Source organism: Panulirus ornatus, chromosome 4 (genome assembly GCF_036320965.1).
Source record: "Panulirus ornatus isolate Po-2019 chromosome 4, ASM3632096v1, whole genome shotgun sequence".
NCBI lineage: Eukaryota > Metazoa > Arthropoda > Malacostraca > Decapoda > Palinuridae > Panulirus > Panulirus ornatus.
The window spans coordinates 54581198-54592294 of record NC_092227.1 but is presented as its reverse complement, the minus strand read 5'-3'; the positions used below and the strand labels follow the sequence as shown (position 1 = coordinate 54592294).

The window sequence follows — 11097 nt, the reverse complement described above, 5'->3', positions numbered from 1 at the left end:
TCCACCTCCAATTTGGTCTCCCACTTCTCGTTCCCTCCACCTCCGACACATATATCCTCTTGGTCAATCTTTCCACACTCATTCTCTCCATGTGACCAAACCATTTCAATACACCCTCTTCTGCTCTCTCAACCACATTCTTTTTACTACCACACATCTCTCTTACCCTTTCATTACTTACTCGCATCAAACCACCTCACACCACATACTGTCCTTAAACATCTCATTTCCCACACATCCACCCTCCTCCGCACAACCCTATCTATAGCCCATGCCTCGCAACCGTATAACATTGTTGGAACCACTATTCCTTCAAACATACTCATTTTGCTTTCCGAGATAACATTCTCGCCTTCCACACATTCTTCAACGATCCCAGAACCTTCAGCCCCTCCACAACCCTGTGACTCACTTCCGCTTCCATGGTTCCATCCGCTGCCAAATCCACACCCAGATATCTAAAACACTTCACTTCCTCCAGTTTTTCTCCATTCAAACTTACCTCCCAATTAACTTGTCCCTCACCCCTAATGAACCTAATAGCCTTCCTTTTATTCACATTTACTCTCAGCTTTCTTTCACACACGTTACCAAAGTCAGTCACCAGCTTCTGTAGTTTCTCACCCGAATCAGCCACCAGTGCTGTATCATCAACGAGCAACAATTGACTCACTTCCTAAGCCCTCTCATCCACAACAGGATGCATACTTGCCCCTCTCTCTGAAACTCCTGCAGTCACCTCTGTAACAACCCCATCCATAAACAAATCAAACAACCATGGAGACATCACGCACCCCTACGGCAAACCAACATTCTCTGCGAACAAATCACTTTCCTTCCTTCCTACTCGGACACATGCCTTACATCCTCAGTAAAAACTTTTCAATGCTTCTAGCAACTTACCTCCCACACCATATACTCTTAATACCTTCCACAGAGCATCTCTATCAACTCTGTCATATGCCTTCTCCAGATCCATAAATGCTACATACAAATCCATCTGTTTTTCTATGTATTTCTCACATACATTCTTCAAAACAATATATATATATATATATATATATATATATATATATATATATATATATATATATATATATATATATATATATATTCCTATGAGTCCACGGGGAAAATAAAACACGAAAAGTTCCCAGTGCACTTTCGTGTAATAATCACATCATCAGGGGAGACACAAGAGAAATATAACAGCCAGTTGATATACGTCGAAGAGACGAAGTTAGGACGCCATTTGGTAAACATGTGATTTTCGTGTTTCATTTTCCCCGTGGACTCATAGGAATATCTTGATCACGCGTAAAATTGTGATCCTTTCCAACATATATATATATATATATATATATATATATATATATATATATATATATATATATATATATATATATATATATATATATTATTGTTATTATTATTATTATTATTATTATTATCATTATTATTATTATTATTATTATTATTATTTTGCTTTGTCGCTGTCTCCCGCGTTTGCGAGTTAGCGTAAGGAAACAGACGTAAGAAATGGCCCAACCCACCCCCATACACTTGTATATACATACACGTCCACACACGCAAATATACATACATATACATCTCAATGTACACATATATATACACACAGACATATACATATATACACATGTACATAATTCATACTGTCTGCCTTTATTTATTCCCATCGCCACCTCGCCACACATGGAATAACATCCCCCTCCCCCCACATGTGTGTGAGGTAGCGCTAGGAAAAGACAACAAAGGCCCTATTCGTTCACACTCAGTCTCTAGCTGTCATGTAATAATGCACTTAAACCACACCTCCCTTTCCACATCTAGGCCCCACAGAACCTTCCATGGTTTACCCCAGACGCTTCACATGCCCTGATTCAATCCATTGATAGCACATCGACCCCGGTATACCACATCGTTCCAATTCGCTCTATTCCTTGCCCGCCTTTCACCCTCCTGCATGTTCAGGCCCCGATCACTCAAAATCTTTTTCACTCCATCTTTCCACCTTCAATTTGGTCTCCCACTTCTCCTCGTTCCCTCCACCTCCGACACATATATCCTCTTGGTCAATCTTTCCTCACTCATTCTCTCCATGTGCCCAAACCATTTCAAAACATCCTCTTCTGCTCTCTCAACAACGCTCTTTTTATTTCCACACATCTCTCTTACCCTTACATCACTTACTCGATCAAACCAGCTCACACCACATATTATCCTCAAACATCTCATTTCCAGCACATCCACCCTCCTGCGCACAACTCTATCCACAGCCCACGCCTCGCAACCATACAACATTGTTGGAACCACTATTCCTTCAAACATACCCATTTTTGCTTTCCGAGATAATGTTCTCGACTTCCAAACATTCTTCAAGGCTCCCAGGATTTTCGCCCCCTCCCCCACCCTATGATTCACTTCCGCTTCCATGGTTCCATCCGCTGCCAGATCCACTCCCAGATATCTAAAACACTTTACTTCCTCCAGTTTTTCTCCATTCAAACTTACCTCCCAATTGACTTGACCCTCAACCCTACTGTACCTAATAACCTTGCTCTTATTCACATTTACTCTCAACTTTCTTCTTTCACACACTTTACCAAATTCAGTCACCAGCTTCTGCAGTTTCTCACATGAATCAGCCACCAGCGCTGTATCATCAGCGAACAACAACTGACTCACTTCCCAAGCTCTATCATCCACAACAGACTGCATACTTGCCCCTTTCCAAAACTCTTGCATTCACCTCCCTATCAACCCCATCCATAAACAAATCAAACAACCATGGAGACATCACAGACCCCTGCCGCAAACCTACATTCACTGAGAACCAATCACTTTCCTCTCTTCCTACACATACACATGCCTTACATCCTCGATAAAAACTTTTCACTGCTTCTAACAACTTGCCTCCCACACCATATATTCTTAGTACCTTCCACAGAGCATCTCTATCAACTCTATCATATGCCTTCTCCAGATCCATAAATGCTACATACAAATCCATTTGCTTTTCTAAGTATTTCTCACATACATTCTTCAAAGCAAACACCTGATCCACACATCCTCTACCACTTCTGAAGCCACACTGCTCTTCCCCAATCTGATGCTCTGTACATGCCTTCACCCTCTCAATCATATGCCATATATATATATATAAATATATATATATATATATATATATATATATATATATATATATATATTTTTTTTTTTTTTTTTTGCTTTGTCGCTGTCTCCCGCGTTTGCGAGGTAGCGCAAGGAAACAGACGAAAGAAATATATATATATATATATATATATATATATATATATATATATATATATATATATATATATATATATGGTTCCACCAAGATCAGTAGAAACCGATGTTGTCGCGGGTGTGATATGGATACTCATGGAAGTTTACTCCTATTTCTGATAGCGAACAGACCAAATGTGAACTTTGCCAACAAAGTAATGCTCACAGCTTGGAGGATCACATCCTTGACTGTTGTAGAAACAGTATGTTCAGATATGATAATTGCTAAACATTACAAGATATATGCAAACATTTCATCTATAACAACGTTCTGTCTCGGATACTTGAAAAGTATTATAAATCTGCTTATTGTAAATAGTAATCCAATCATTGTAGTTCAACTGTTGTAAACTTCACTTACCATGTAATTTGCCAAATCATTTATTGCATTACTAAAACCATGTTAATGCTTTTCTCACGCAGTAACCTATAATGTATTTCAATCATTAAGGCCCATTCTCTAGACCTTGAGTGCACTCTGTATCCTATTTAGCGCCACCGCACACCAGATGAGTAGCAGTGCACAATAAATCAACAGCAACTGCAGCAAAAATAAAAAAAAAAAAAAAAAATCACGACGCACACACGATTTAACTCGAGCGCCCAGATTCCGTCAGCGAGAGACTACGTTCGCGATATCCCTCTAAACAACTAAAACCTCAGGGCAATTTTTCTTAATAATCTTTCATTTACTATGCCACACATTATCGTGGGCAAGACATGACAGGCACTATAGTTGGAGTGTATATGCTTGAACTAAAGAAACTGGTATCACAAGTTGGTAATCTTTATCTAGTATCAGAACGAGAGGTTGTTTGACAATTCGGAGCGACGCTTTTTGGGCGCAGCATAGTGGCAAAGATTTCTTTGCCCCCATAAGACAACTTTAATCTTGCTGACAGACCTAACAACAATAAAAAGGTGGCATTGCTGATGTTTCTATGATTCCATAATCATAGGAACTTCATAACGGAAACAAGTCTTGCAGAGTCGCTTTGTAAAAGTAAATTGTTCCAAAAAACTTAATTCTGGGTCGATTCATGATTTCGAACGGGTCTGCACTGGTTAACCAAGCCAGACACTAACCTTCTTTATACTTAAAAATTCTAACTGGGTTGTTCACCTTGTGTTAACAGTGATATAAAATACTGGGCTGCTTGTTCAGTAAACTGTACAGTTCTGTATGTTAAGTATTTAAGTTATGTGGATATTGACTCAAACCGAATTTGTCACACAAGCGACTACCACCTTGCAAGTACGTGTGAGACAATACACCAAGGGATATGTCTTCTGATACTCCTGTGATAAGATATTGTAATGAATCTAACTATAAGAAAAGTCTATACCATGTGAACCAAGACCGTCATCAGTGTACCTTACAACTTTAAAGGAAAATGGTAAATATTATCCTTCTGCCCGCCAGGAGGATTGAACCTAACAGTGTGGCAACAAAGCAGATAGCACCAGACAGTGTCCTCAGGGTGTTAGGCCAAGTGAAGTATGACGCTAAAACCCTTCGACTTGGGCCGGTCAGTAAGCTATCCAACCCTTGGTGGGAGGTGTTAGGTCACAGAAGTCGATCATGGGAGCATGAGAACAAAACGAGCTCACCTCATGGGCGAGGAAGACATGACATCACGCAGGCACCAGTGCCTCAAAGTGGCCTCAAACATCATTTGATCTGCCTGCTGGTAAACGAACTGCACATATCCTAATACAACTAACACGCCTCATACATAGTGTGCCCATATCATATCCCATGTAATTACAATGATACTGTGTGTCCATAATTTAATTCCCACAGTGTGTTAACTAAGACTGTGTTCCGTCTGTTAACTAGTTCGTGTCTGTGGTCATAACTTTTCACCTTCACCACAGGTATTTCCTTATGTGTAGTCTTTAGCACTCGTACAAAATCCTAAGGGTGTTCATTGTTTTGTCTGTCTTGATCCCTATTGTGTTATGCCATAAGATCACAACGGTGGCCCCTAGCAGGCAGTTACAACACAGGGAGCTCATGTCCTTCCTGCGAGACCCAAATTCAAATCGAATTCAAAATCACTAACCTGTAGGGCTTGAGTATACAACCACAGTTGTCGTCAGGCCATGATCCTCAGGATGGGTGCCAGGGAATGGTATATGACCCTCCTTCCATGTTTAATATCTACGACGAACTTTTCATACTTCTTTCACTTAGTTCGACCTTGTTCCAGTCATATATTTCCGACATATCCTAGATGCCTGTACCATGATTAGATCATATAGTTCTGGCACATGATGATGATTTTCATTTAAATGACGGCTGTCTCGGCAATTGTGTGCCACAGTAATTATATGTATTAACTATTGCTGGCAGATATGATATTCGATGACACCATTGTAGCCTGTGCTATTTAAAGTTTTGACAAAAGTGATCATGAAATACAGTTCCCAAAGTGATTCCATATGCTCAGTTTTTATATTACTTAGTGCTTCACTGCTGTACCAAGCACCAGGTGCTTCGCCACTTTCCATTCCCTTCAGTTCATGGCGAACATATCAGTTCTCTTTGACTGACTCATTTTAATTTGCTGACTTGAGATCACAGATTCTGACAAAGTAACGACAGTTCTAGAGGTCAAGACCATACTGACAAGGTATTTGGTTGAAGTCCATCATCCGAGTCCTTACTTCTCTCTAGAGGTGTTGTATATAATACACCCAAGCAAGAATGCCACTTCTTCATCTTTCATCAAAAGCTACTTTTTCAAATGCAGTTTCTGTGCCTTGACCAGTCTGTAGTTGGGCTGCCAAAACTTCTTTCAATTTCTTAGATGTTTCATCAGCTAGATTTTCTATTTGTGTTCTAGATCTTGGACTATACAAACACCAGGGAAGTCTAATTGCATGCAACAGAAGTACTATTCCATCGTCACCATGATTCACTCAACACTTGATGGACAAATCATATATTCTTGTCTTTGTACTCAGCTATGCACAAAAACTTTTCTGTTTCTGCTGTACTTGTACCCGCCTTAGGTAGATGGATTTCTTTTATATCCACGTGTGAAGTCACATCATCATTCCATGTCAATTAACCTAACTGGCTGTCAAATAAGCATTTCAACATAATCCAAACATTTGGGAGCTAGTCTCTACTCACAAGACTCTATTACAGATGCTTCTGTGACATTTGTTGTATATTTCACCTTATTATCACTCCTGGTTCTCTTAGGTTTATTGGATACATATTCTTTGTCCTTTCCTTAATTTATGATTTTCCTTAAGACTGTCATCATTGTGTCTCTTTTATAAATACTTAAGTGTCTATGAACCACAGATAACATACTTGGTGATAACATACCCGGGCACACATTGTAACAACTGTCATCTAGTTTATCTTTAGTTGAATCACATAAAAACATTGTCCTATTTGCTTCCTGTGTCTTTTCCGAGTTAATGAGAGGAAATGCAAACAGCAGCACACCAGTTTTTAAGGCCGATAAAGGTTGTTTGTGATAGTGGACGAGAATTAATACCACTTAACTTTCTCATGTTACCATGTTTTCTGTCAGAATGTATCATACAGGTCTGATATACATTGTTTCCATTTGAAATCTGTACCTCTTTATCTTTATTGATTCTCCTCTTGCCTTTCATTCTAATTGTTATTGTTCAAGATTTGATGGTGTAAGTTATACAATTAAGCCATTGTTACAATGTGATATCCCTCCTCCACCAGGAGCTTCCTCTAGTCTATCAATCTTGTTCAAGGCAACCACAGTAGGGATGGAAGGATATATATGTTTGGAGGAATAGGTAGACTTACTATTAGTATATTCCATCTTTATTAATGCACAATGCTGTGTGTCAATCTCCTTCAAGCTTGAGTATGAACATGAATTCCTAAGCTAATTCACTGTTTTGATAGGTTCAACTTTGCCCGTCAAAGTTTTGATAAATAATACATCAAACTAAGAGTGAGCTTTATGGTCAACACCTTACCAAGTCATGGCAGTGAATATGTTTAGCTGATGTGAGATGATGATGCCTACCTTCCACAACGCAAGATATTCAAGAACTGCACGAGACAGTCAGATAAGGATATATGACTGTTCTTGCAACTGCAGAGGCCAAGGCTGTTCCTTTAATCTAGATACTATCTGGTGAAGTAAGAACAGGACCACTTAAAAAATAGATTTCTCCTTTTGTCGCTCAGCATCTATGCTTGTCTTTCAAAAGTACATATTCAATGGCAACTGATTCATGTGAAAAGCTGGCTACCGTCAACAAACTACTTTAAAAGAGTCAACCCAGCAGATTCCATCTCAACATTTTGACATAGATGATTCTTGGCTTCTTCTATGACCACTGTAATTCATTTGCGTTACTGACGGATACAACTTGGGAGGTGAGTTCATTCAAAAGAACAACCTGATGTTTAGACAAAATATCAGTCTGAACATTTTCACATCGCATTTTTTTACGCCAATTATAATCACTATTTGGTACTAGTCTTGTACATCACTACACCAAGAACAGCCTTCTGTGTGTATGATCTCCTTAGCATGTTCTGCAATAATATGCTTCTGCTGCAGCAATATCTCTCGAGGTACTAGAAAAAATACTTTGACCAACTTTGGATTGAAATAACACAAACTGTTTTTCCACTCCCAAGCACTAATGCTGGCTCTGACTTTCATGACTGTTAGTTCCCTAGATGTACTGTGTCTATAACAAACTATGTACGTATGTGTTGTTATACACCCTTGACTATGAAGCAGTTTCCTGTCTTGAGGAGTACCTGGGGTCTAAGTCATCATCTAGCTGTGAAACTTTGCTAATTTTCCTGCCTGGCCCCACACTTTTGAGAGAACTCTGGTCCACTTTAGAATTGGCTCAGACTGTCTCTGCTGCAGCTTCAAAACGTGTTATCAACAAATGGTCATCTTGGAGGCTGGGCAGTTCACTGAAGGGTGAATGTTTCCTACATATGATACAGGGCTCACAATCCCTCTTCTGACATTTTGGCATCACATCACCTTCTAACATTTTGATGGCTTGCATTCTTTTTTTTTCTTTGTGGTTGTAGATTTAAGAGCTCATTTGTTGTCACCAGTTTTCTGAAACCAACACAAAACAAAACGAATAAATTTTCTGTATCAAAATATTCACATAAAAATATGAAATGTAGTATGAGAACAATTCATAACCCAGAATACTCTATGAGATTTCTTTCTGAAATAAAATGGAAAAACAAGGCCTTTTAACTCCTACAACTCGCCATCACTAGTTCTCTGATTCCTGTGTGTCCACCAAATAGAATTAGGAGGATGGAACGAAAAATGTCAAAACTAAGGTGACCAGTGAAGTGTATGTATTATTTGGGAGTGGACTTGGCAGCTAAGTCCACTCCCAGATACCTAAAACACTTCACTTCCTCCAATTTTTCTCCATTCAAACTTACATCTCAGTAAATGTCCCTCAACCCTACTGAACCTAATAACCTTGCTCTTATTCACATTCACTTTCACACACTTTTCCAAACTCAGTTACAAACCTCTGCAGTTTCTCATACGGATCAACCACAAGAGCTGTATCATGGGCGAACAACAACTGACTCACTTCCCATGCCTTCTCATCCCCAACCGACTGCATACTCGCCCCTCTCCATAACTCTTGCGTTTATCTTCCTAATCACCCCATCCATAGACAAATTAAACAACCATGGGGACATCACACACCCCTGCCGCAGACCAACATTGCCTGGGAACCAATCACTCCTTTCTTCTAACTCGTACACATACTTTACATCCTTGGTAAAATACTTTTCACTGCTTCTAGCAACTTACCTCCCACACCATATACTCTTAAGACCTTCCACAAAACATGTCTATCAACTGTATCATATGCCTTCTCCAGATCCATAAATGCTACATACAAATCTATCTATCACTAAGCATTTCTCACACACATTCTTCAAAGCAAACATCTGATCCACACATCCTCCACCTCCTCTGAAAACCACACAGCTCTTCCCCGATCTGATGCTCTGTACATGCCTTCATCCTATCTACTCAATACCCTCCCATATAATTTCCCAAGAATACTCAACAAACTTATGCCTCCATAGTTAGAACACTCACCTTTATCCCCTTTGCCCTTGTACAATGGCACTATGCAAGCATTCCGCCAATCCTCAGGCACTTCACCATGATCCATACACACACTGAATATCCTTACCAACCAATCAAGAACACAGTCACCACATTTTTCAATAAATTCTGCTGCAATACCATCCAAACTCGCCACCTTGCCGGATTGCATCTTCTGCAAAGCTTTCACTACCTCTTCTCTCTTAACCAAACCATTCTCCCTGAACCTCTCACTTTGCACACCACCCAAAAAAAAACACCTTATATCTCCCACTCTATCACCAAACACATTCAACAAACCTTCAAAATACTCACTCCATCTCTTTCTCACTTCATTACTACTTGTTATCACTTCCCCACTTGCCCCCTTCACCGATGTTCTCATTTGTTCTCTTGTCTTACGCATATTATTCATTCTCTCACCCTAACTCTCATTTTCTCTCTTCAACCCTTGCACCTTTCTCTTCACCTCCTGCCACTTTCTTTTATACATATCCCAGTCATTTGCACTCCTTCCTTGCAAGTATCGTCAAAACACATCTCTTTTCTTTTTCACTAACAACTTTGCTTCTTCACTCCACCACGCATTACCCTTTCTAATCTGCCCACCTACCACTTTTCTCATGCCACATATATCTTTTGCGCAAGCCATCACTGCTTCCCTAAATGCATCCCATTCCTCACCCACTCCCCTCATGTCATTTGCTCTCACCTTTTGCCATTCTACACTCAATCTCTATTGGTACTTCCTCACACAAGTCTCCTTTCCAAGCTCACTTACTCTCACCACTCTCTTCACCCCAACATTCTTTTTCTGAAAACCTCTACAAACCTTCACCTTCGCCTCCACAAGATAGTGATCAGACATCCCTCCACCTGCCACTCTCAGCACATTAACATCCAAAAGTCTCTCTTTTACATGCCTATCAATTAACATAATCCAATGATGCCCTATGACCGTCTCTTACATACGTATACTTATGTATATCTCTCTTTTTAAATCAGGTATTCTCAATCATCAGTGCTTTTTCAGCACCCATATCCACAAGCTCTTCACCATTTCCATTTACAACACTGAATACCCAGTGTTCACCAATTACACCCTCAACTGCCACATTACTGACCTCTGCATTTAAATCACCCATCACTAAAACCTGGTCTTGTCCATCAAAGCTGCTGACACACTCACTCAGCTGCTCCCAAAACACTTGCCTCATGATATTTCTTCTCATGACCAGGTGCATAAACTCCAATAATCATCCATCTCTCTCCATCCACTTTCAGTTATACCCAAATCAATATTGAATTTACTTTCTTCCACTCTTCCACACACTTCCACAACTCCTGCTTCAGTAGTGCTACTCCTTCCTTTGCTCTTCTCTCACCAACCCGTGAGTTTACTCCAAACCACTCTTCCCCTTTACACTTGTGCTTCGTTTCACTCAGAGCCAAAATATCCAGGTTTCTTTCCTCAAATATTGCTACTTACCTCTCCTTTCTTCTCATCTTGGTTGCATCCACACATATTCAGACACCGAAACCACAGCTCCCTGTCCACATCCAGGCCCCACAGACTTTTCCATGGTTTACCCCAGACGTTTCACATGCCCTGGTTCAGTCCACTGATAGCATGTCG

General features: G+C 39.9%; 1 protein-coding gene across 7 annotated transcripts in view; it reads right to left on the bottom strand.

Annotated features, from left to right (window-relative positions):
* Positions 1 to 7137: 7137 nt before the first annotated feature.
* Positions 7138 to 11097, bottom strand: part of LOC139766293 (uncharacterized) — a 540727-nt gene continuing 536767 nt past the window's right edge. For all 7 annotated transcript variants that reach the window (XR_011716836.1, XR_011716837.1, XM_071694755.1 and 4 more), the window contains one exon: positions 7138 to 8429. The gene's annotated coding sequence lies outside the window, so the exon portion shown is untranslated. The remainder of the gene's footprint in view (positions 8430 to 11097) is intronic.